Source organism: Perognathus longimembris, chromosome 10 (assembly GCF_023159225.1).
Source record: "Perognathus longimembris pacificus isolate PPM17 chromosome 10, ASM2315922v1, whole genome shotgun sequence".
NCBI classification, from domain to species: Eukaryota; Metazoa; Chordata; class Mammalia; order Rodentia; family Heteromyidae; genus Perognathus; species Perognathus longimembris.
In genome coordinates, this window is record NC_063170.1 from 43,505,389 (window position 1) to 43,531,206 (window position 25,818).

General features: G+C 36.9%; 1 long non-coding RNA gene across 1 annotated transcript; it reads right to left on the minus strand.

Moving 5' to 3' along the window:
* Positions 1–4,116: 4,116 nt before the first annotated feature.
* Positions 4,117–20,831, minus strand: LOC125358653. Its single transcript, XR_007212351.1, has 4 exons — positions 20,757–20,831; positions 19,592–19,596; positions 9,884–9,892; positions 4,117–4,128 (listed from the first exon to the last, which is right to left on the minus strand). It is a non-coding gene; the product is annotated as an uncharacterized LOC125358653 (long non-coding RNA).
* Between the last annotated feature and the right edge of the window lie 4,987 nt (positions 20,832–25,818).

Consider the following 25,818-nt stretch of genomic DNA (forward strand, 5'->3'; position numbering starts at 1 on the left):
ACTAAAACTGATGACTGTTTTGTAACTCCAGTGCACACTTTTTTGGGAGATTCTTGTGATCCCAAATGTAACATGTGAGGGTTAACAATAACTTGGGTAAGTAATATCTTATTATAACAAAAGCCAGTAGTATATGTTTGGAAAATTGAGTTGTCATAACACGCATGTCCAAATAACAGACCATATACAGGAAAGGTAATTTCACATTCAACACAGGCAGGTTAGTCCATGAGACACTTATCTTCAATTAACCACTAAAAGGCAGAAGTATAGCTGTGACTCAAGAGGTGAAGCATTAAACGAGCAAAAAATGCCAAAGAAAAGCACCTAGGCCCTGAGATCAAGCTCCAGTACTCTCTCCCTCCCCCCTCCTCTTCTCTCTGTCACACACACACACACACACACACACACACACACACACACACACACACACACTAAGCAATTTGCCTGGGTTAACCTTGAACTTTCTATTTCTATCTTCCAATCAACTGACATTTTACAGACATATAATCTCATTCCCATGGCCAGCTTTGATAGGCAAATCAGTTTTTACTTTAGTGATATAAAAGTTATTATCATCAGACATTATTCTTTATTATATGGATATATTATGCAGAACATACATTTTATCTACCATATACATAATATCCATTTTATATACACAAATTTTATATACATAAGTCATAGTAAATAAAAATGCATTAAAACAAAATTCCTGTCCATGTAGAGAGTGGGAGATCTGTAGGGAACTTCATTTTTGTCTTATTTATGTTGGACAATTATGTTGGAGTAAAACTAGTCCAGCTCCTTACACAAGGCATGGATGGTGGATGAAGTCACCACCACCAAGTCCACGTGGCTTCTGGTAGGTATGTCTGAAGCTTCCTCTGTTCCTTTGTGAGCACTAAGGCCCCTCCTTCCACAATGTCCTGCTTTCTAAGAGGACTAGGAAAAAGAGAGTTACATCACTTTTTTCACAGTCAGGCATCTACTTGCTCTGCTTTAGAGAAGACTAATGATGACTTTCTGCAGCTCTTTCTCCTTCCTTACTTCCCTTCTTCCTTCTTTTTTTCTTCCTTTCTTTCTTCCTCCCTTCCATCCTTCTCTTCATTCTTTCCACACATCTTTTTCTTCTATTTCACTACCTGTAAGTGGTTGATTCAATATTTTATAACCCCTTGAGCTTGGCATACATTCCCTACTGGAAATGTATACGTGTTCTTCCCACTTCTTCCTTTTTCTTTTTTAGAATTATGAATTTCTATTGCCTCCTACATAAAACTACAACATGAAATAGGGGCATAAAAAGGAACCTGAAGTTGTTAGTCTTTTTTTTTTAAACCCATACTAAAAAGAAAAATTGTTCCAATCAAAAGCACTAGAAAATAAAGAATCGTTATGGGAGATAAATTGCACCATCTAGCAAGTACGAATCCCATTGTGTTCCATGAGGTGTGCAGCCTAGTAGTCTATTGTTGGAAATAAAGACAGAGCCTGTGGCTGGGAGTGCAGTAACTCCCAGGCAACTTTCCCCAGAGGAACAGTGTCAGCTGCGGCTGCAGTAGGCGCGCTGTGAAGATGGCCAATGTTTTACTGAAGTCCGTTGCCATGTGTCACAACATGCAGTAGGACAAAAGACTAAAGCTGCTGCCATGCTGAAAGCTGAGGCAGTTTTAACAATCAAAAGGAATCCCCTTTTGAAGAGATGCGCAATAAGGATACCTTTGTATTTGCCTTTATAGTCTTTTCTCAGGCACCACATATATTATGTACACTTACTTATGTGTTTGTTTACAGGCAGAAGGAGTATGAGAGGTGAGTAGAGGGAAATGTAATTTTCAGTGTACCTGAAGCAGGAAATACTATTGCTAAAATATTTTTTTCTATTGAGAATAAAAGAACCAAATGATGTACAGTTAGTACACCTAGAACAAAGCCATGGGGGATTACCTATTTTCTTCAGAGATGACTTCTGTTGACCCAGCGTTCTCCACAAAAGCAGGTGGGCAGAGAAAGAGGGAAGGAGGAAGAGATGAGAGGAGAGCGGGACTGAGAGGGGAAGAGGGAAAGATGGAGGGTGAAAGGAGGACTGAGAGAGGAAAGGATGGAGGGAGGGAAGACATGACAGTGGAGACTGGGAGGTTCCCACCATCTTTTGTCTATGTAGCTCAAATTCCTGAAACCCAGAGATGTCAGAGAACACAGTCCAGCTTCAAGCACTAAGAACCAGGGGAGCAAAGGGCAGATATGATCGACTTCCTAGCCCCACTAGAGAGGAAAGAAAGAAACTCATACCACCTCTGCCTTTGGGCTGTATGCAGGCACCTAGGTAGACCGTGGACCAGACCATGAGCACCCACACAGAAGAGGGTCAAATGGAAGACTCAGCCACCAACTCAAGAGCTAATCTCTTCCAGAAACAAAAACATCTAGAAATAATGTGGAACCAGCTATTTGGGGATCTTGTGACTAAGTACATGGACACATAAAACTAATCATCCATTCATTTCATAAACTGTGTACTTGTCTAAATAAGCATTGTATTTGTTGGATCATGATAAGACATCATAAATAACTTTTAGCAATAGAAAGAATGTCACACTCTGTCATTCTTTACATGGTACATGACCCCAAAAATTCATGGATAGCCACAGACCCTCAGATTTCAGCCTGAGTCTCCGTTAATTCGATCAACTTAGTGGATTCCCTTGTGTTTGTAGTTGTAAAAATCCCCATGACATATCTTGATTTTGTTGAATACTACTGGCATTACATCATAAGGGAATTGATTATCAACCATCATCAGGTTTCCCCTCTTCGCTCCACCCCCAGTGACAAACCTATGCATGAAGCATGCATTGTTTCTTTGACATGATATTTATATGAGGTGGAGGGAAATTTATGTCCCAATTAGTCATGAGGAAATTGGTATGGTCAGCCAGTTAGTGACTATCCTCCTACGTCTCACTGAAAGGCCTAAATATGTAATCCAGCAGGCTCAATCTTGTGTAAGAGAGATGGTGAAGGGGCATATAACAGGGTCCTCTCCTCATGTTTCTGTGTCTGGAAAGTGAGTATCATTCTTTTGCCTGATATGACTTTGGTTTGAAAGTATCTTCTATAATAATTTATGATCTGACAAGTCAGCTTAAGTCTCTGTTGCGCTCTCTGTGTGGGTGTCTTTCTTCTCTCTCTTACACACACACACACACACACACACACACACACACTTCTGTAATACCAGCCCTGACCTAAGCCCAGTAGCCAAAGGCCTGACCTCTTGTCCTGTACTTGTTAGTTTTAACTCCTACAGTTAGACTTATCCTCCAGAAACTCCTTCAGTTGCCTCCTGTGACCCATCTGGGTCTTTAACTTGCTTTAACCGAATGCTGTGAAGCCTGACCCCTTCAGAGTAGTTGTCAATATAGGTGAGACCATGTGTCATTATGATCCAGACACATTATGATGCCTATGGCCACTGGGATACTCATTCTCTACAAGCAGGGTCAACTCGCTCTGGGAATTGTCATTCTTTCACAGCTCTCTGAAAGGAGCTCCCAGCAGGTCTCACTGATATGGCTACCTTATCTATTTATGCCAGAAACTTGCAATTACAGTTTTTAAAAGACAGTCTCCTTTTGTCAGAAAATTATGTCAAATCTTCTAGGTTCTTTCTGAAAGTGGGGATTATAAAATGAACAGAGGGAAAGGAAAAAGTAGGAGAGGAAATTGGAGATTATACAAAGAAATTATCAAGTTAAAAAAGACATTCTGAGTTTTTCTAAAATATAATGGGGTCAGCTGATATTTAAGTGCTTCATATGCAAATAGAAACATAATATGTAAGAAACAACCTCTTTAAAGATTATATTCCTAACTTTATTTAAATTATAACATATAGATACTGCAAGAAAACTATATAAAAGTATGCATTAAAATATTGATTTATTTTATCAATAGATAATTCATAAAAATTGCTATAATTCCTTCTAGTCTTTTTGCTTATGTGTATGTACTATATGATATCAATTATATGTAGATTATTTGTCTATGCATATGTTTCTATTTGCAATGTAATAATTAAAAAGCTGGTTTATGTAGATATATAAGGATGGATATGATTTACATCTGTTGCCTCCAAAATTCAGGTATTGCTGACATGATAGTGTTGGGAGGTGGGGCCTTTAACAGGTGACTTAGACCAAGATAGCTCATCCTCTGTGGACCAGGTAAACTTTGGCTTAAAAGAAGCATCATAGCAGTGTTTCATGCCCTTACTCTTCCAACTGCCACTATGAGAAAACATAATGAACAGGACTTGTTTGATGCTTGTACCTCCAGATCCATGAGAAATAAATTTCTGTGTGTGTGTGTGTGTGTGTGTGTGTGTGTGTGTGTGTGTTTTATAAATTACTGTATTGGTTGAAGTCAATACATGCTGTGTAGACAAATTTCTTGAAGTAAGTACTGGAGAAAAATATTATGTCTAGGAAACTCATAATCCAAAGGTAGATGAGTTAATTCTACAGATTCCATTATCTAGTAATTGTATATTCTTCATGTAATTTATCTCATTATTGTATGTTTATTATTGTTTGTAATTTAGAAAAAATTGTAATATTTTGAACCTTGTTATTATTTCTAACTGATAGACATTCTTCTCTCTATTCATTTCTAGCTTATCATAAATATGACATTTTAGAAAATATTATAGCCCTTTAAATGATACTCAGTAAACACCATACTTACTTAGTGAAGAGGCAAAACTAAACCTGCCTTCAAAACCCCTTAGCAAAGCACAGGAATGAACAAGAAGACTTACACTGTGAGACTGTACCTTAGCAAAAATTGAAGATCACAGTGCCGGAGTGCATTGTAACTATAAATAAAAAGTGAAAGATCACCAAATTAAAAAAATAAATAAATAAATTACTGTATTGGGTATTCTGTCACTGTAGTAGAAAATAGACCAAGATAGAAAATAATCTGGAATATTGGTGTGTTTGCCTATGTATGCACATTGAATTCATGAAGGATATATATTTTTCCTTGCTTTATGTTTATTAGTGATATCTTTCATTCCCATCCACAATTTTTTTCTGAAAAACTAAATGTGTGGCTTACTTCTAGGATGTTTTGTTTCTTATTCAAAAAACATGAATTCTACACCTATCATGTATGTTCTTCTTCATGGCCTTAAAGACCTCAACTTCTTTATATGAGAAAAAGCAAGATGTGGCAGTAAGACATACACACACTTGTATGTGTATATACTTATACGTATACATGTATATCTGTGTATATATGAACACATATGCAAATACATGCATGTTTATATGTGTGTATATACATGTATATGTGTGTAAACAGATACAAAAGTCCGTTTGTGTATTCATCTACCCATCCATTTGTCCACCCATCATCTATCCTTCTACTCACTTACTCAGTAACACACACACACACACACACACACACACACACACACACACACACATATTTCCAGTCCTGGGCTTTGAATTAAGGGACAGAGCACTGTCCCTGGCTTCTTTTTGCTCAAGGCTAGCACTCTACCACTTGAGCCACAGCGCCACTTTTCTGGCTTTTTCTGTATATTTGGTGCTAAGGAATCGAACCCAGGGCTTCATGCATGCTAGGCAGCCACTCTACCACTAGGCCACATTCCCAGCCAATAATTTCTTAGTCACAGTTATGCCACGCATTATAAAAATGGACATAGCCAGGATCTGGTGGTTCATGCCTGTAATCCTAGCTATTCAGGAGGCTGAGATCTGAGAATTGCAGTTCAAAGCCTGTCTGGGCAGAAAGTTCTTGTGAGACTATTATCTCAAAAAAAAAAAAAACCCAAAAATGCCAGAAGGGACACTGTGGCTCAAGTGGTAGAGTGCTAGCCTTGATCACAAAGATGCTCAGGGACGGCCAGAATCTGGCCTCCAGGCTTGAAACACACACACACACACACACACACACACACACACACGGACACACAAGGATAAATATAAGATGTTGCTAACATATAGACATGAGATTAAGATTGCACACACAATAGCCAGCATCACAGAAACATGCTCATGACAACACTTCAACTATTTGAGGAGGGACCTGTATCTTCTGAGAGAGTGAAGATAAAGCATGTTAGGGCCAAAGATGTTCGAGACAGGTCTGGCAAACGAGGAAGTACATGCCAGATTGATGGGGTTGGAGGCAGAACTGGGTTTCTGATGATGAAGGGAAGTGGGGAACTGCAGTATTGTGCCTGAAGAGCTAGGGAGGGAACCTAGCAGAGACAACAGGCCTTAACTGAGGGTGCTGCTCACAGACAAGAAACATGAGAAAGATTCTGCTAATGGTTATGAAAAGCTGTGCACAAAAGCTCTGGGCCTGTGCTTTGTCATTTTGCTGCATGGTTTGACCAAGGCCACTCTGGTGTTATGGCTAAATGTTGGTTAAAATGTTGCAAATTTCACCATTGGTACTAAGATGTTGACACAAATTCTATCCTAAATGGATGACTATCTGTAGTAATGGCAGTTGGAACAATATGCTAGCTTCCATTTTCCCTTTCCTACACCATCCAAATCTGAAGACAAAGTCCGCCAACTGTTCTATTTACTTAAGAATGATTCAAGACATGAGGAGGAATATCTACAAGGCCTAAACCTACTCAGACTATAAATTTGATCAATGTAAACTTGCTGAATATGTAGGCTAGCTTTAAATGAATCAGATCAAACAGATACTAACAGAGCTGGAGCCAGGCACCCACATCAGACACAGCAGAAAGAAGGCCTCACTGATGGAATTGCCAATACACTGGGGAATTACCTTCCATCCACCCTGATGACCATCAAGGATTAAAGTACTCATCCTCAGAAAGAGGCCCATGGATGTGGTACAGAAGTATAGATCCAGCGCTATTAAATGATCCTCTTAATTTGCCATCCTGAGAGTTTGATAAGGCAGGAATGATTCTCTACATGTTTCCTTTCATGGACTCAGGCTATGTTATAGCAAGCTAAATGGCAAGCTAAAACCATAAAAAAGGTAAAAGAAGCCAGGCCAGTGGCTCACACCTGTAATCCTAGCTACTCAGGAAGCTGAGATATGAGGATTGTAGTTCGAAGCCAGCCTGGGCAGAATAGTCCCAGTGAGACTCTTACCTCCAAATAACCACTCAAAAAACTAGAAATGAAGCTGTGGCTCAAAGTGACAGAGAGCTAGTCTTGAGCAGAAGAACTCAGAGAAAACACCCAGGCCCCGAGTTCAAGCCCCACAACCAACGACAACCACAAAAAGTAAAAGACATCAGCTCAAACTTTTATTTATTTTCTCTTTTATGTCTTCTGATTGTTTTCCAAATAGTTGAGCTCAGAACATTCATGAAAATCTGGACAGTGAAAAAATGGAGTTAGCTCACTATTGTGTACATTTTATTTAAAGAAAAATAAGCTGAATTTATAGGACAGAGACCCCCTTCAACAAAAGGCGAAGAGCACAGGCGATTTCACAATCAGTTATTTTTTCTGCCAGTCCTGGAGCTTGAACTCATGGCTGGAGCACTGTTTCTGGCTTCTTTTGCACAAGGCTAGCACTTTAACACTTGAGCCACCATGCCACTTCCAGCTTTTTCTGTATATGTGGTACTGAGGAATTGAACTCAGGGCTTCATGTATGCAAGGAAAGCACTCTACCACTAGGCCACCCCAACCCTCACAATCAGTTTTAATGCTGGTGTACCAGTCCAAACAATTTAAAAAGGAAGCTGGTTGCAATAACTTGGGTAAATTGATCGGACATCTTATCCTGTTCTCTAATTTCAAAGACTGGCAATCACATTTATTTGCTTGAATCAGATATAAAGAAATCAAGATGCTATTGCAAAAGAAAGGAAATTAAGATGGAGATGCAAAGTGGCGGTTTCCTGAACTTAGACACTGTCGAGACTGTTTAATAGGGTATTATTTATTACCCTTATACATGATTAGAGTGAGCTGCAAAATCAAGTCTCTCCTTTCTGCATAAATTACAAGTCAAACAAATTCTGGTTTTGTAGTCTGGAAAATGAATTAATAGAGAGCCATAGAAATTTTTGCAGCAATTAACCATTTTACACTGGCCATTTTCCTGCAATTAACTATATGAAAATGCAAAACAAAGAACATGCAAAAACAAAGTAACAATATACAGCACAGAAGGTTTGAAGAACATAAAATGCTTATAGAATTGAGTGCCAGTTTTAGTGACTCACTCCAGTGATTCTTAATTTGCTATGGAGAAACATATTTATATTTATCACCATTACTCATTTATACAAATATTATATTAACATTTGCTCTTGTGGTTATCGATGGTTACTTTTATCCTATTATTCTTTATAGGTCAGTAAGGGCTTGATATATGTTGATGTAATTTAGAGCAATGAACCCAGGCAAAATAGGCAGAAAACTAATCTTAGAGGATATAGTGTACTGAATTCCATTTTCACAAAGGCTGACAGCATTGGCATATGTCTACAAATGCCATTTCTGCTCTTTAAACTTCTCATGTACGCAGGCACGCAATTATCACTTTTATCATAGAATGAAAATATAGACACAGTTTTCAACCAAGTTTATATGGTCTTTTATGCAACTATAGATAAACATGTGATAGAATAGCATACCACATTGGACAGAAAAAGTGGACATACCCACAAACTACCGAAAATTGTACTCCTCTTTTTAGCCCCTCTGTGTATCATTCATGAAGATAAAGGCATAGGTTGGAACTCAAAATTACAAATCACTTTCATACCAAGTGTAAACAGAAGTGAGTTGACAAGAACATTGTTGGGTGTTCCAGTGCTGTCAAGGCTCAGCAAGTGAGCATGGTGCTATGGCAGTTGGAGAGCTGCCTGTTTGCTGACCCTGAACTGGTTTATCTCTGAGTGATTTCTCATTCTTTATCTCTTAGTGTGAGTTGCATAAAGATAAATGTGAAAAGATAAACGATACAGGGGAAGATCCCTTCAGGAAAGGCTCTAGTCCTTTAAAAGTGACTTTCATTTGCACTTTTTGCACAGTGGTTATAGATTTCTCCAGTTGTGCATCCTTTCAGTTAAGTCATGAAGACCCTGGAATGAATTAGATCTAAAAAAATTATACAAGTAAAAAGGAGTCCTTTATACATAGGACATCACCGTTTGTCAAAGTAGTGCAGACTTAAATGGGCAGTGGTCAATTCAGGAAAGAAGAGGTCATAGAAGTGGAAGGTTTCTGGAAGCTAGGTATGAGAGTACTCGGAAATCGACCAAATGATGGCAAGATAAAAAAAGACAACTTGTCTGTCTGAATGTTTTATGTGTCCTATAAAGGAAGAAAGAAAATCTGGCTTTGTAACAAAAGTGAATGTATCCACACAGCATATTTGTGTTACTTAAGATTAAGACATCAAGTTCTATCTTACACAGATAAAAAAGAATGGCATATGAATAATACTAGAGCTACTCATTAGAGCCAGGATTACCAATTCCAAAAAAAGCATTATTTTTTAGTTTTCTTTAATATCATCAAGATTATTTAAATGTTATAATGGCTCATTATTAAAATGCATTAATAAATATTTGATGGGAGAAATGTGTCAAACATCAGTCATAAAATCTATGATCATTTAAAGTCAAATGTTGGTAGCAATGGGAGAAAGATAGAAAACCCATTAATTTCCAATATATATTAGAGGCTATGTTAAAATAGTATTTGTTTTTGTATAGCTATTTCTAACAGAAATTACTTAAAATTAAAGGCTGTATAACCATTTATATTGGCAATATGTTTATTGGTTTCCATATACAATTGCATATTTAAAATATGAATACTTACATGAATACTGATAGTGTCTGATACATATATACATAAATATATGTGTCTATATATATGTGTGTGTTGGTTCACATATGACATATATATGCATACAAATATATACTTAAAAGTCATTGTTTTCTCCATATCTGAACTTACAAAGAGGACTAATGTCTTTCCAATAGCAATCCAAGAAGAGAACTCTGGGGAAGTCTTGTGCACTTGGAAAAACTATGACTATTATTGTTGCTATACTTACAGTATAATCATTGCATTGATACTCATTCCATATATGTGATATTATTCTTTTATACTATGCTGTAGCATATCTATTACTAAAAAACACAATTTCCATCATTTAATATTTTAATGTTCAGATTTAGGAAAATAAAAAATATTAGTTGAGAAGTAGCACAATATTAATAGTTTTTAAAATCTTCAAAGATTTAAGGAAATAGACTTCAACAGCAACCATCATAATCATTATACAATTTATTTATTTATTTATTTGCCAGTCCTGGGGCTTGGACTTAGGGACTGAGCACTGTCCCTGGCTTCTTTTTGCCCAAGGCTTGCACTCTCCCACTTGAGCCACAGCGCCACTTCTGGTTGTTTTCTGTATATGTGGTGCTGGGGAATTGAACCCAGGGCTTCATGTATATGAGGCAAGCACTCTTGCCACTAGGCCATATTCCCAGCCCCTATACAAATTTTTAAGCAGTAAACATTTTAATAAAATGAAGTTTCTCTATATTGTTTCAGACAATATTATAATACTATGAATAGTACTTGATAAGAAATACAGAGAAAGTTGTGAAATTTTTTGTAGAAATAGGTATTGTAACACTAGGGTAGATTTGAAATTGCTCAATTTCATGTTTTTGTTGGTATGTTGGTTAAAACTTTGATACTAACAGTTTTTCAGAAAAAGTCTTAGGTCATATATTGTTTTTCATTTAAATGTTATTTTTCATTTTTACTCACAGTGAATATATAACTATGGAAATTATAATGACAGAATGTTAAGGTTATGAATTCAACAATAGTAATGTCTGTTTATGTAATCCATAAATTATATAAAATGATTGTAAGTTGCAAACTGATAATGTATGCTTTTTGATTAAAACATGAAGAAATCCCTTAAGTAAACTCATTCTAGACAGAAGTTCCATCTATTTAATTCATTTCTTCTCACAAAGCCATTTACATTGTGATTAAAGAGACAAACCTGTCACAGATAGTCCTTTTGCACTGAATTTAATTCCTTGTAGAATCAATTTCCTGTAGAATCAGTTTTCTATTTGGGGCCAAAATAGCTATACTAGTTAGTATTTCTTCATACGAAGGGAAATTTTTATTTCTCCTCTGCTTACTATTGTGAACAGAACATTTCAACTACCTAATAAATTAGTGTAAAAGTTGGTTTTATACAAATTGAGGAGAAAGCATTAAGTAAACCAATATAAAATGCTAGCTATTTAACTAATTGATTAGTCTTTATATAAAATATTCTCTTTTGAAAAGAACATTTGATAGCTTAAGTAAAACTATTATTTATGTGTATCTCCCTGGCATATATCAATCACTTTAGTTGACATATGTGCATTTGGATCCTGGTATATAGCATGTTTTACTTCATGTTATTTTCAGAAGTAATATAAAGATGAAGACCTGAGAGTAAGTAGTTTATTGGAAACTGGTTCTGAGAAATAAACTAGGAAGAAGAAGAGAAATGGAATGAAAAGGAGACAATGGGAGATGCATTGATGGGCAGAATTCTTTAATGTTTTGAGCAACTTGGGCTCAATCCTACTAGTGGCCACTGGAAAACCATGAATGTAAAACTGTGCCTCTGGGATCACCAATGTAATGCTGATGTACTATCAACTCCTATTAGCTGTACGCTAAGGCTTGCCAAGCTGTAACCATGTCCCTCTGCAGTTCATGTTGGCATTTTCCATTTCAACAGTATTGAGAGGCATGGCCTTTTTAGGGGTTCAAGTCCTTAGGGCCCCTCTGTCACAAGTGGGATTAAGGCATTGACCTCTGAACTTTGCACAGGACTGGCTCCTCCATTTGCCCTCTGCTTTGCATTGTGTGAAGGCACATCAAAAATGCCCTCAAGAAATGAAATGTTGGTGCCTATACCTTAGACTTTTACACCTCCAGGATTGAAAGAATTAATCCTCCCTGTGTAAGATATTTTATTATAGCAGCACAGATGGACTGACATTGGGCACTGTATCTACCCTCTGTCTTATCTACATGGCTCTGTGTGTGTTTTCCTATGGTCAGAAGAATCCCTTAGACAAACCATGAGAGATCTAGCCACTGGAAGTCACAGGTAGAAGGACTCAGTAGGGTTTGTCAGAGCTTCAACAGTATTGCAAAAAGCCATGGAAAACATTAGACATAACAAAGATAAAAAAAACACCTATCAGGCACTGGTGGCCCGCATCTGTAATTCTAGCTACTCAGGAAGCTAGGACCTGGAGGTTTGCAGTTTCAAGTCAGCTGCAGGCAGAAAAGTTCACAAGATTCCATCTCTAATTAACCAGACAAATGCTTGGCTGGAGCATAGTTTAAATGGCAGAGAAGTAAAGAGGCCAACAAAAATGTAAGGCTTTGAGTTCAAATGTTCATGTATCACACAGCTTGTGTGTAGAAATGGGCACACACGTGCACACCCACACACACGTGATTTTCAAAAAGGAGCCAAGCTTGATGTCATAATTTTAGTAGTTTGGAGGCTGAGGAAGAAAGATTATGAGTCCAAGATCTGACTAAGCTATATAGTAAGATCCTGTCAACAAAACAAGAAGCATGCAAAAGAATTCATGGACTCTATCTTCATCAAGTCTTTAGAACAACAGAAAAATGTTGAAAACCACTGACCATAATATGATTTAAAAATAAACAAAAATTTCTAGTTTTCCATCTAAGATAAGTAGGTTGTGAAATGGGTTTCTTGTACTCGATATACAAATATTTGTTATACAGGATATGAGCCAACTAAATTATGGGAGTGTTTAGATAAACAATATGAAATTACAAAAAATCCTTTTTTCTCTGGTTCCAGGAGAAAAAGGAGAAGGCACTTTACTGGATCAGAATTGATATTAAGTGATCAAGTAGAATTAAGTAGAAAAGTCATCTGAATTCATTCAGATTTATCCCAGCAGATCTTAAAAAAAATATTCTTTCTGGAGTTAAAGAATGGACTCAGAATATTGACTTTAAAAAGAAGAACCATCATAGACCTTTCATGTGATCAGTATTATGAATAATACTGCCACAAATTATTATTAATGAATAAAAAGGAATTATACAAGATAATGCCTACAACTGCATGAATAACTAAGAACAAGTATAACTAAGAAAAGTATTCACTTTTCTACCTAACAGCACTTAGGTGACAAGACAGAAATCCTTTTAATCTAATCCTAATAGTCACTCAGCACATACAGATTTTCCTTTTTAAGAATTTCCCAGGGCACAATTTCTTCATTTCTGAACCAGATACTCTACTGCCCTCTCATGGATATAATATAAGTAGCAAGAAAAACACACAAATCAGTTTTAAAGGTCCACAGAAGCATTTTGTTAAGGGAAGCAAATCAGTCCCACAGAGACAAAAGAGATGCATGTTTTCCCTGACATATGGAAGCTAGATTTAGCTTATAAACTTTTAAGTAAATACATCAGGTGATATGCAAGTCTCTCTCTTTCTCTCTGTCTCTCTCTCTGTCTCTCTGTGTGTGTGTGTGTGTGTGTGTGTGTGTGTGTGTGTGTGTGTGTGTTAACTGAACTAGAGTAGAATCAAGGGAGCTCTCAAATAGCGCATTTCCTTAGACTGTTAAAATCAAAGTTCAGCAAAATGAAACACCATGAAGTAGATATTCAAAAAGGGGTGGGATGAGGTCAAGGGGAAAGGAGTAGATGAATGAAAAGAAGGGGAGAATGCAGCCAGAAATTCAATGTATAATCAGAAAAGTGAGGAAAGGGATGGGATAGGTGAGAAAGGATGGGTGAGAATGATGAAAAGGGTTACACTGATCAAGATATATTGTATTCATAGACTGCTTTGTTAAATGACAAACCCTTTGTACAGCTGCAGCAATACAATTATTGTCTTGTACAAATAACTCCTTTGTATGAGATACTAAAAAAGAAAAAAATTAAAAAGAAACCTATGACAAGTCACAGTGAACCATAGCATTTAGAATTTCTACATCTCGTTTATATTAAATGTCAAAAATATTTTTTAAACACAGACAGTTTCAATAATCGTGAAGAAAAATCTATCCCAGCACTTTATTTTGTGTACTATGAGCCATGGAATTGCTGATTATCTTATTAGTTCTAAAAATCTGTGCTTTTAAACTCCCTCATTACTTCCCTGAGCTTGATAGTCTCATGTGGTATGCAGAGATCAAAGGATTTAGGTTGGTACTATGCCTAAAAGATGAAAATGTTCCATTATAAACAATCACTGTTTTCATGAAACGTAAGGAGAGAGCATTTGAATAGTAAGAAGTGAATAAGGAGTGAGTAGAAACTAAGCACAGTGCTCAAATGTTTGATTTGTAGAGAGAGAAATGGAAAGAGGACAGGGCTAGTGCAGTGTGTACCCTTTAGAGAGTACACTTGCAAAAAATGTTGCATGCTTAATGCTTAAAAGTGATATACTAGTTGGGCACCAGTGACTAACACCTACAATCCTTTCTACTCAGGAGGCTGAGATCTGAGGACTGAGGTTCAAAGCCAGTCAGGGTAAGAAAGTCCATGAGACTCCTATCTCCGGTAAACCACCAGAAAACAGGAAATAGAGCTATGTCTCAAAGTGGTAGTGAGCTAGCCATGAACATAAATGCTCAGAAACAGCACCCAGGCCCTGAGTTCAAGCCCCACAACTGATAGGAAAAAAAATGATTATAGTAGTACTAGTGGGAAATAAGTAATTAAACACATTTTCCCAATGATATTCCTCCTTGGAAATTAAGGGAATTGGTGTTAGAGTGGAAATGCAACCTTACCTGTGGCTATGACAAATAACAAAGAAGTATTGTGTCTTTAAAGTATAATATTCTCACCCTGACTTGACATATTTTTAGAGACTCATCTTGGTTCTTGTTAGAATTTTCCAGGTCTTATCAACATGATGCACACACTATTTTGACATATACGATGTGAATCCCATTATTCTGTTTAGGATTAAAGTTTTAGAAACAGTTGTGAGTCTTAATAAGGCACTCTTAGTTGTTTACCACATACAATACTTGAAGGCACAGGGAAAAGTCTTTGCCTGGATATAATGTTTTTCAGGGATTGCACTCTTCTAAAACAAATATGAATCAGCAAGGAATCAACTCCAGATTAACTGTTCCAGAGGAACTACAGAACCATCAGTGAGTCGCCAGCATGCTGTGTCCAGAAAACCACCTGTCAGATAAACTTTGCCACCAGCTCTGCCTCCAGAAGGGCTTTGCTTGGTATTTAGTCGAAACCATATAACTACCCAGCTACTCAATGTAGACCAAGGGTACAAATCAACATCTTCATGACAAACTAACTTACAAGAAATGGAAATAGAATACACTGACCTGCTTCTGATTTTAACAGACCTTCCCTAAATTTGTATTTCCTTAGTATTGGAATTGGAACTCATTCCAAAATAATTTGCCCCAACATTAATCTGAAAATTTGATTAATTTGAATATAATTTTAGGAAAGGAGACCGATGTCTTTGTGCATAGCCACTTTTTTTGTTCTTGGAGAGTTCTCGGCATACTTCACAGGTCTATTCTCTGCTTCTCTAATGGCTTCTGTGATGTTGCACTGATCAACTGACTATGGCCTCTTCTAGCTTTTTATAATGGTTCCCCTCTACTGAGTCACAGTCTCTCTCAGTACCTCTGAGCAGTGGCTTTTGGAAACATCTGAGAACTCCTTCGGCCATCACATAGGGCAGAAGCCAAGCACCATGGGCAGTGGCAAACTGGAAATTGGCTGCTTTTGTCATACCTTTGGTGAGTTTTCTGTCATAAGATTGGCTGGAGACTGCGGAATTGTTGCGGAGCATGTTTGGTTAGCCTACACATAGTGAATACTTATTCAGACTCTACTGATCCTAGATACTGTGGCAAATTTAAACACACCTACACACAGACACATAAGACTTAGTGTTGTTACAAAATGCCATAGGCTGACTGACTTACACAGCAGACATTTTTCCAAACAATTCTGGAGTCAATATGTCTAGGTTATGGGTGTTTGTTTTCTATGATTGCCTCTTCCCCTAGACTACAGGGAGTCAGAGCTCACTATGTCTCCATTCAACCATTTTGTCCATGCCATTTGCTTCTTTCTGGTATCTTTTTCATTTTCAGAGGACACAATTCAGGTTCATTTAAGACTCCTTTATCTTGACCTTACTTAATTCCCAAATACTCCTTACTGGCCTTATCTCCACGTATAGTCACACTGGAGATCACATCTTTAACCTAATACTTTGGGGGTAGGAGAACCTCAGTTCAGCCCAAGACGTACAGGATAGCACCAAGTTATTTCAGCACTGAATTCAGCCTGCCATAAGTTAAATTTCAACTCTAACTCTTAATAGCTTAGCAGAGATCCTCCAAAGGAAAACTAAGTGATTTTTTTAAAGTTTTTATTATAAAACTGATGTACATAGAGGTTACAGTTTCATACGTTAGGCATTGGATACATTTCTTGTACTGTTTATTACCTTGTCCCTCATACCCCCCTCCCTCCCCTCCTTTCCCTTCCCCCTCCCCCCCAGGTGTTCAGTTCACTTACACCAAACAGTTTTGCAAGTATTGCTTTTGTAGTTGTTTCTCTTTTTTTACCCTGTGTCTCTCAAATTTGGTATTCCCTTTGAATTTCCTACTTCCAATACCCATAAACACTGTTAAACTAAGTGATTTTTTATTTAGTGATTTTACTTCTTGGATTAAATTTTATAGTACTTTTCTCATCAAATTTGACACTCAAGTTTTGTGAATGGTAATCGATTTTGTAATACCATTTCTCATCAAATTTGTCCTAAGGACAAAAATAAGAGAGCTCAAAAAGGTTTTATTCACTTTTTAGAACCCTGGGACATTGCTTGGGAAGCAAAAGAAACTGTCACCTGAATAGTAGATTTTCTTTTTAATGAGTTAACTATTGAAACAATGACTCTTAAAGGTAGCAAGGGAGACACACACATCACCAAGATTCGGTTTTTGGTTTTTGTTTTGTTTTGTTTTACTTTTTTACTAGACTGTATTCAATATCTGGAATACCACTAAAAATAACATGAAAATGCCAGGTTGTTTCATATAAAAATTATTTTTATTTAAAGAGAACTTGATTAGATAACTTAGCTGATACTCACTGGGTCATTAATTTTTCTTCAAAATAATGTTTTAAATTTATCTACTTCATCACTGAAGCAAATTTCTAAGAACAACAATGCCAGCTTTTGTCTTTTCCCTGTTCCTGGGCTCTCCCTGTCTCTGTGATCTGTAAATAATTGACCAGCCAAGCACTGCAGCACAAAGGCAAATAGATCAATATGCCCTTCTGCAGGCTCGGCATCCCTTCCCTTCCTACCAGAGAGGACCTCATCCATGCATCAGTTCACAGAATTGCAGCTCCCAGATTAATTCAGCACGTAACATCAGCATCTGCAGCTGCTGAAGTCTTTGACTAAACTTTTAAATTGCCTTTTTAATATGATGTAAATGGAGAAGAAAAGGTATTGAATAAGGAATCTTGAAATGGTAACTGCTAGAACAAGAATGGAAAATGCTTTGCGTTTGTGAATCTGCATGATAGATAAATGGACATAGAGGAGTAAACCAAGAAGCAAGAATAACCCAGTGACCACCCTCCTCCATGACAGAGAACGGGAAAGCTGTTGATTGCTGAGATCTTTGACAAATGAAAAAGGAGATCTTTCTGTGATAAGTCATAACTGAGAATTTTTAAATATCCTATTTTTTATTCTACAAAATTCTCTTTATTTCCTCTCCTCCTTTAGTTCTCACTCCCATCATCACCACCTTTGTGCCAGTACTGGGACTTGAAGTCAGGACTTGACAAACTCACCAATATTCTTGCTCACAAAATGAGGCTCTACCAAATAAGCCATGACTCCAGTCCAATTTTTCTGCTTAATTGGACTAGAGTATCATGGACTTTTCTGCCCATGATCATATCTTAGCTATAATTAAAGGCATGAGCCTCTTGTACCTAATCTCATTGGGTTTTTGGTTCTGCAGTTTGTTGTTGTTGATCATGGGGCTTGAACTCAGGGCCTGAGCATTGTCCCTGAGCTCTTTTGCTCAACCACTTTCAACCACAGTGCCAGTTCTGATTTTCTGATGACTAATTGGTGATAAGAGTCTCATGACATTTCCTTCCCAGGCTGGCTTTGAACTGTGATCCTCAGATTTCAGCCTCTTGAGTTGCTAGGTTTAGAGGTATGAACTGGCTTTGATTCTGCATTTTTATATGATAAGAATTTTCACATCTCTTTTCCCAATAGCATCCTGAAAAATAAAGTTATAACAAATATATGCTGAGACAAATCCATTTTGAAATAGATACCAGCTGAGCTTTTCAGCCATCCCCAAGCCTGCACTAACACACTCACAGAAGTAGTTTCATTGGGCCATCTTCCCTTGGCCCTGAGCTTTGCTATCTATTGATAACAAAGATTAGCATGGTTTCCCACCCATTAGTCCACTAATAGATATTTCCATTCTAACATATCAACAGGTTAATTAAATTATATTTTCTAGAGCCACAAATAAAACTTTCAAAATTCATTAAAAATTCATTGAACACACACAGAGACATATAATCAATAAGAAATGCTTTGAATATAATGATGTAAGTAGGTTACAGATGAGGAAAAAGAAGAAAGTTCATTTAAACACTAATGTGAGAATGCCTGGATGTTATGTTAAGGTTAGACAAGGCAGAATTCAGAACAAGGAAAATCATTAGGTGTCAAGCAATCAATCAGATGTATGAAGGCTAAGTGGATGAGTACCAAGAAACAAAGCTTCAAGATCAACAGAGCAAAAATGGGAGAACTGAAAGGAGGCATGCTGTTCATTAAGGACTTCCAAACCCATCTCTGAGCTGTCGTTAAGACTACCAGACAGTACCTGAGAAAGTAGCCCAGTGATGCAATTGGGATGCATCCCTACCACACAGAAATTAAACAATTAAAATCATATCAGCAAGGGGGGCTGGGGATATAGCCTAGTGGCAAGAGTGCCTGCCTCGGATACACGAGGCCCTAGGTTCGATTCCCCAGCACCACATATACAGAAAACGGCCAGAAGCGGCGCTGTGGCTCAAGTGGCAGAGTGCTAGCCTTGAGCAAAAAGGAAGCCAGGGACAGTGCTCAGGCCCTGAGTCCAAGGCCCACGACTGGCCAAAAAATAAAAATAAAAAAAAAAATCATATCAGCAAGGATGAAAATCAAAACCAATACCACTAACCAAGAAGATCACATGGACAATCACAGAACATGCCACCATACAGTTCTATAGTGTACATTTTCAAGTGCACAAAGATTACTAAGATTCTTTGTCCAGGCATCTTACATCCATAAAACAAACCTGCACAACCATGAATCATTAAAAATCATCCAAAGTATATCCCATTATTATAGAAAAATGCATCCAAGATCTTAGAAAGTAAACAAAACAATTTACAAATACTTGCATAGGTATTTTTCTCACTTAACTCAGCATTATACCACAAACCCAACTTAGCAAAATAAGACCAAAAACAACAAAAACAGCAGCAAAAACATAAGGAAGAGCATACCGATGCAAAATGAAGGAATAAATGCACTCCTACACTCAGAGATAATTGTCTAAACATATCTTGAAAAATATACAAGAAAATTCCTCTAAGTAAAAGAGGTGACAATGTCAGAAAATAGAAGGAAAATGCTCATAGATAAGCAAATGGAAATTGAAATTTCAAGTACAATTAATTTATGATAGTTCCTAAATTACAACCCTTAAGTATAAACTCAAAACTTGTACAGTTTTTGTTTTGTTTTGTTTTTGCCAGTTCTGGTCCTTGAACTCAGGGCCTGAGCACTGTCCCTGGCTTCTTTTTGCTCAAGGCTAGCGCTCTGCCACTTGAGCCACAGCGTCACTTCTGGTCTTTTCTATATATGTGGTGCTGAGGAATTGAACCCAGGGCTTCATGTATATGAGGCAAGCATTCTTGCCACTAGGCCATATTCCCAGCCCCTTGTGCAGTTTTTGTATGTTAAAACTACAAACACAAACAAATAAAGAGACATACCATGTTCATAGAATGAAAGATTCAGTAATTCAGATAAGTAAAGATGTTCAAACTTCCCCAAGTGATGCTTAGATTTGATGCATTCCTCTGAAAATCTTAGCAAGCTTTTTGTAGATATAGATGCCCTCACCCTACAAATTATTAGAAAAAAAATTATTATTATTATTATTATTGAATGAAAAAATTTGAGTTACTATATTCCCAATATTAAGACTTACTAGAGAGTTATAAAAGCTAGCCATTGTGATGTTGCTGGCAAAAGAGTATACACAGATCAAAAGAACAGAACAGAGTTCAGAAGTAGACCCACACAGACCCATCTGATAAGGTTTGAAAGACAATTAAATGGAGAAAGGCTTTTCAATAAATGGTGGTGAGACAATTAAATATTCACAGGCAAACATCATGCCAATAAATAAATTCAGCCTAACCATCACAATTTATAAAATATTCATAGAAATGGATCTTAACTTATAATATAACTACAACCTAAATTGAAGAGAAAGCAGGAACAAATGTCTTTGCCACTCAGAGTTAGTACAGAGTTCACAGGCCTACATAAAGGTTATAACCCCTTTATTTCTAGAATTATAGGACTTGAACCCAACCTAAGAACTCAAAATGCTTCGTGCTACCTATTACGCTAAATTCTAGTAAGGTCAACTAATTTAAGCTAGCAATGCTTAATCTGTGCACGTATCAGTAGCTCAGACATCATTAAAATTAAAACCATTTTTTCATCCAAAAATAAGAAACTACAAATTAATGTCATCAGTTGGGAAAAATATTCCAAATGACATGGCTATCAGATAATCTATTTTCATAATATGTAAAAATTCTATAAATTCAAGGGCCTGGGAATATGCTTGCCTTGTATACATGAAGCCCTGGCTTCAACCCCTCATCACCACATCTATAGAAAAGGCCAGAAGTGGTGCTGGTGGTTTAAGTGATAGAGTGCTATCCTTGAGCAAAAAGAAGCCAGGGACAGTGCTCAGGCCCCAAGTTCAAGCACCAGGACTGGCAAAAAACAAAAACAAAAACAACCCCAAAACTATAAATTCAAGAACAGAAAAAATTACATATTATAAAAATGCAAGATAATTGAACACATGACTAAATAAGATATATGTATGATATATAGACTCACAAAAAATTGAATGACACAACTGTGGTTGGGGATCGGAGGGGAAAAAACAGAAGAGAACAAACGAAGGGATGATATTATCCAAAAAGAAACGTACTCATTACCTGACTTAGGTAACATTAACTCCTTTGTGCATCACCTTTATAGTAAAAATAATATATACATATTTTGAAAGACGGTGAATATTCTTTTTTGTAATGAAAATTAAAACCACTATGCTTACATCCCTCTCTAGTCTTTTCCTATTACAATGAAAGTAAGAAAACCTGACAGATTAAATCAAGTGCTGATAAAGACATGGAGAGATTATCTTCTCAGTATTGCTAGTTGGTATACAGAACATTCTAGCAGCCCCTCCAGTAATGGACAGGGCAGTTTCTTATAAAGCTAAACTAAACCTGTTTCTATGCAACCCATCATTATAACTCTGAGTATTTATCCTAGACAAATTAGAATTCATGATGTACAGAAACCTGTGCATAATGATCCCTAGAACTTCTATTTGTAAGAAAAGATCTTTCAAGTGTTGAATAAACTTTAGTACATGAATAATACTCAGCAATAAAAAGGCCAGATTATGCATACACACAATAACTGAGAATCTCAAATTCGTAATGCTGCCTACAGAAAGCCATTCTGAAAGAATGAGTTTATTCACAGTGTGACTCCATTTATGTAATGTTTTTGAAATGACAAATCATAGGGCTGGGCAATGGGCCTGTGGCTTGAAACAGGGAGCTGGGCATTACTCTGCCAGGGTGGTAGGTCCTTTGTGAGGATGGAACTTTTCTATATAGTGATTGTGAAAGGCATTTTACAAATATGTGATAAAATTTCACAAAACTGTACCACAAATAAAAGAAGTGCATATAAAAGCTGGCACAATCTGAGTAAATCCACAGGGTAGAAATTTTAGACCAATTCCAATTTCCTGCTATGATAAAGTATTATGGTTTTATATAAATGTTATCTTGGGCAAAAACTAGGTGAAGCACATGAAATCCTCTGTATTATTTTTGCCACCTCTCATACATCTTAAATTATTTGAAAATTAAAAGTTATATGCATTAAGAAAAATAAAATCTGATAAATCCGTAGTTAACTAGAATCAACATAAAGCCTCAAAGTTGCTATTTAGAAAATTATTTTCTTAAAGACCCAGGGCAAAGAAAGGCTGTGTAGAGTATGTTTCTCAGAAGAAAATGGGCTATTCCATTATCTACATTTGGGGTTTGCTGGTTTCTACAACTTACTTGCAATGATGTATGCTAAAGTACATATACTTTTTTCATTTAAATGTAATTTACTTGTACCTCAGTATCTTTGGAATTTGTGTCTTTAACAATTTATAGCACAATAAGTACTGAGGGATTAAGAGATTTACTGTAATCTTATTAGCAACCAGCTATTCAAAGGGCAAAGTATTTCATTATTTTAAAATAAAAAGGGTTTAATTTATTGCTCCTAAAGAAAATTATAAAGCAAGAGAAAAATAACTATGATTCCTTTGGATACTTTCTGAACAAATGTATGACGACTTATTCATTATTTCTTTAAAGGTAATGGCAAAGTTCTCAAAGAAATATTTCATTATTCACTTAATTTTATGTAGTATTCATCTATCTATCTATCCATTCATTGACCTATCTATTTTTTTTGTGCCAGGCCTGGAACTTGAGCATGGCCTGGGGACTGTGCCTTAACTTTTCTGCTCAAAGCTGGTGCTCTAACACTTAAATCATAGCTTCACTATGGCTATTTGGTGGTTAATTGGAGGTAAGAATCTCACAGACTCCTGCTCAGACTGGTTTTAAACTGCAGTCCTCGGATCTCAGCCTCCTGAGTAGTGAGAATTACAAGTATGAGCCACCAACACCCAGCTCCCAAGTTACAATTTATTATTTAAATGTTAACTCATGATTAAATAATTCTTTCTCTTGAAATCGTCTCATGAATATAATAAAATATCTCCAAAAATGAATGACGTCTCATTATAAAATATACACTTTAAAAACATATGAATTTGTTTCATGTTGGGTGACAATGAGTAATCCCACCTGCTAATTCTGAACTCCCTGAGATTTTACATGCTTGCTTTCAAATATTTGCCGCAGTGGAGTTTGGCTTTGTAATGGAAACTGGGCTGGTAAGTCTTAACCCTCCGGGCCTCCAGGGGAGGCCCGGGGACCAGGGGACTAGCAATGTGCTCTGCTCAGCTGAGCACAGGAAGTAAAGTGCCATAGCCAGAGAGTATTTTACACCAAGGCAGGAGGAGTCACTCTTATCCAAGAAACACATTGTGGCAATTCTTGAGAACTGACTTGCTGCTTACTTCTTAATAGTTTTTGGATTTTTATTGAGGAAACTAAGGCTTAGATGGTAAGGCCACACAACCCACAAACTTAGCTTCAATGTTTTGCACCCATACAGTGGGTATTCTTTGCTTTGTGAAATTTATTGCTTCATAAACATAACACATGGAAAGACACTGCCTGACTTACACTCTCATTTATCCCTTGAATGTGTGGCTGAAAGATCGTTAAAAGATATCCTCAGTTTGAGAGCTTATTTTGTGAGGCTGGAAATGATGGAAACTTGGAAAGCTGCCACTGCTATCTCTGGAGACATTTCTATTTTTAATTGTTGTTTTTTTTAAAAAGTCAATTTAAACTGGGCATCAGTGGCTCATGCCTGTAATCCTAGCTACTGAGGAGCCTGAGATCTGAGGGTCCAAGTTCAAAGCCAGCCCATGCAGAAAAGTCCATGAGACTCTTATTTCAAATAAACCACTCAGAAAAAGCCCAACATGGCATTGTGGCTTTTATGATCTTATATGATCATGTGGACACAGCCACTGAACCCTTTGATCCTCTCCTAAGAACATCCCCCAATCCCCCTTCTCACTGTCTGAATGTCCACTGTGCTATCTAATTAATCATGCCCAAGTGTAATTATCTGCCCCTTACCATCCATCAGGTTCTCATGTACACTTATGGGCATACTCTAATTGTTACAAACAAGGGAAACTATGCCTCAAAAATTAATAAAGATGCTCTTTATTTTCAAACACAGTCTTAAGACCTTATAAATTCAGTTCCTGTCATTTTGGTAGGATAAGGATGCTTGAATGAAAATTTATATTTATAACACGGGATAGGCATAGAGTTAAGTGGTAGAGCTCTTTTAATTGGCATGCACAAATAAAATAATAAAATAAATCATGAAATAAGTCAATACATATAAGAATCTCTATTTAATAACTCATCATAGTCAAGTGCACTACATCTACAAACACAGTGTTCTTAAGTTTGAAGGGCAAGTATAAACAGGCAGAAATTGTGCACACAGTCTTCTGTCACTACACAGAGGGACTCTCTTTTCAAATTGCCTATGATGCTCAAGTCTTCCTCACAGAAACCAGAATTAGGTTTACAGCAAAGAAGCTATTTGATTTTAGGACTAGTAGATCGATGAAAATCTCTAAGATATGGCTGAAAACGTAAGACTTTGATTGGTCTCTTGGGCTGGCAATTAAGTTCTTTCCCAGCGCACATTAGAATACAAACAGATGGTCCTGAAAATGTACTCATTACTGCATTTTTCTTCCTGATTGAGAAATGTAATTTGTGTCATGGCCACTCATTCCTCTTCTTTGAGCTTCCTCCTTTATTGATCTCTTTCTTACAACTAAATGTTACTAGAGAATTCCATTTAAAGGAGCTTTGAATCCATATCTTGGGAATTAGACTGATTTAAATGTATCCAGTATGAAACAGCTGCTGTGACTAACATCTGTAATCTTAGCTACCCAGGAGACTGAGTTCTGAGGATTTGGGTTCAAAGCCAGCCAGAGCAGGAAAGTTCATGAGATTCTTATCTCCAGTTAAACACCAAAAAGCCAGAAGTGGAGGTGTAACTCAAGTAGTAGAGCACTAGGCCTTGAACACTTAAAAGCTCAGGGACAGTGCCTAGAGCACAAGGTCAATCCCACAGGATCAGCACACACACACACACACACACACACACACACACACACACTCAAATAAGATATCCAGAATGAGGCTATATCGGGCATTTCAAAGACCAACAGTAGAGACACACTGTCTTAACCCCTCAGATTCTGATTCTATGTTTCCTTTTCATTATCATAAGCTAAAATAGAACTTCTTCCACTTACAGCTTCCTTTAACCAACCACCTATTTAAGAAAAAAAATTAAAACTCTCTTTCCTTGGCTTTTGAGCCCTGGAGAAACCCAAGCAGCTCTCCAGGCCTGAGAGCTGACAATATTGCATTATAAAATGTTTATGTGTGGACTGTGACTACAAATAGCCAGGATTCAGAGTCTGGCTCTGCTGGTCACTAGCTATAAAACCTTAGGTAATATTGCCCTTATTGTGTCTCTGTTTATTTGTTTACATAATAGGTAAATGTGTGTAATCAACAATATAATTATATTAATTATACACGTAGT